A 2555-nucleotide genomic window follows, 5' to 3' on the forward strand; every position below is an offset into this window, starting at 1 on the left:
CAAATTGCCACACGCCATACAGTATTGAGTTGTTAGAACCATGTCTGAAGAAGAATGTTGGTAAATCAGAGCGTGATTAATACAGTGAGAGGTCTGGAAACCAGGTCATAGGAAAAATGACTGCCTTTTATTGAGTGCTATGTGTAAGGCATTGTGCTAGGGGCTTTTAGTCATTTTATTCAGATATTTATTGAGAACTTACTCTCTGCCTGATGCTACCTGTACAAGGCAGTCAGACTAAAGTGGTGAACAAGATCAATAATGTCTCCATTTTGATAGAGCTTTATATATGTCCTTTATTTCTCACAATGGCCCAGAAAGACATTATACTTCATCTTATTGCTGAGAAACCAAGGCACGAAGAGATGAAGTGTCCAAGATCATACAGCTAGTGAATGATAGAGGCTTGCAGCTGTTCAACCCAGGTTCCTCATTTGAACCATGCAATACAAAAGAATTATTTCTCAATTCTCCCAAGGATAGTGTATATCTAACACTTTTCTACATACCTAAAAAGTTAACTCATAATATATGACGGGTGCCTTCCTTAGACTGGGCATTACAAAAATCTATGGTTGAGAAAAGAATCCCAAGTCTATATTTTACGAGTTTTAGACTGGGGAAGAATAATACAATTAAGACTGAAGGTAAGAAGGTTTTCATAAAACTTACAGATGCCTAATAGTGAAAAATAATATCTCACAAAGTAAGATAAATTCAGCCATAAAGTTCAGATAGAGATTAAATTCTATCAAGTATGAAACAGGATTAAATGTCTTCCTAGGATCATCCCCATTTAACCTATAATACTGTACTTTTTTTTTTTTAATTTTTTTTAATTTTTATTTTTTAACGTTTATTTATTTTTGAGAAGAGCGAGACAAAGCATGAGTGGGGGAGGAGAGAGGAAGAGGGAGACACAGAATCTGAAACAGGCTCCAGGCTTTGAGCTGTCAGCACAGAGCCTGATGTGGGGCTCGAACTCACAGTCCGTGAGATCGTGACCTGAGCTGAAGTTGGACGCTTAACCGACTGAGCCACCCAGGTGCCCCTATAATACTGTACTTTAAAAAATAAACATGTCAGGGCACCTGAGTGGCTCAGTTGTTTAAGCGACCAACTCTAGATCTCAGCTCAGGTGGTGATCTCACAGTTCATGGATTCGAGCCCTGTGTTGGGCTCTGTTGACCGTGCAGAACCTGCTTGGGATTCTCTCCCTCTCTCTCTGTCCCTCCCCCATGTTCTCTCTCTTCCTCTCTCAAAAAAAAAAAAACAAAACAAAACAAAAAAAAACCTTAAAAAAACATAAAAATGTTTAAAAAATAAACATTAAAATTGGAAATGAGAAAGGCACCTGAGTGGCTCAGTCAGTTGAGCGTCCAACTTTGTCTGGCTCATGTCATGATCTCCCAGTTTGTGGATTGGAGCCCCTTGTCAGCCACAGAGCCTGACAGGGTGCTTGAACCCACAACCCGCGAGATCTTGACCTCAGCTGAAGTTGGACGCTTAACTGACTGAGCCACCAGGTGCCTCTATAATGACTTTTTAAAAACTTACATAAGTATTGATTTTGTGGACTATTTTTTGTATTACTCTTTTTTTTCAAATGTTTATTTCTGAGAGAGAGGGGGACAGAGGCTCCGAAGCAGGCTCCAAACCGACAGCAGAGAGCCTGACACGGAGCTCGAAGTTGCAAACCGCAAGAGCATGACGAGCCAAGTCAGACACTTAACCAACTGAACCACCCACCGCTGAACAGACTTAACCACCCATTTTTACTCTTAGAAAATGCATCTACTGGGGTGCCCAGGTGGCTCAATCGGTTAAGCGCCTGACTTTTGATATCGGCTCAGGTCATGACCTCACAATTATGGTTTGTGAATTCGAGCCCTGTATAGGGCTGTGTGCTGACAGCGTGGAGCCTGCTTGGGATTCTCTCCCTCTTTGCCCCCTTCCCTGCTCATGCACATGCTCTCTCTTAAAATCAATAAATAAACATGAAAAGAAATAAAGGAAGATGCATCTATTTTAGAATGACAACATGCTATACTTAACCACTGTTACTGACTAAAAATTCATTTTGTACACTAACAGTTTTAATAACATGGACTGCTCATGGGAAAACGTCGTCCCTGCTTCTAGATAATCTCATCAACAGAGGTTTATGTTGGTTCTCGTTTCCATAATCCAGTCTTTGTGACTCTAGGAACACAGTGTGACTTGGACAGTAGTGCAGATGTTAAGGAGAATTTAGATTTTCGTTGGCTCAGATTTAAAATGATGGAACATTTATGTGAACAAGGTTCTCCTCTTGTCAGACAAAACACAATAAACCACACTATTTTCTTCCGCCCCATCCCCCACCCCGCCCCATCACCCCCTCTGGCACATATGCTCCATTATTCAAGCAGAGCCCTACTCCTGATGACCCCACACCTAAACCAACAAATGAAGTCACTCCTTCTGGGTGTTCCTTTTCTCATGTGCACTTTCATGCCAGGCTTTTGTTTCTTCATTTACAAGTCCCAGCTTTTTCCTGAAGCTAAGAAATATGC

The sequence above is a fragment of the Panthera pardus genome, unplaced genomic scaffold, assembly GCF_024362965.1.
Source record: "Panthera pardus isolate Hobbes unplaced genomic scaffold, ASM2436296v1 HiC_scaffold_12, whole genome shotgun sequence".
Classification (NCBI taxonomy): domain Eukaryota; kingdom Metazoa; phylum Chordata; class Mammalia; order Carnivora; family Felidae; genus Panthera; species Panthera pardus.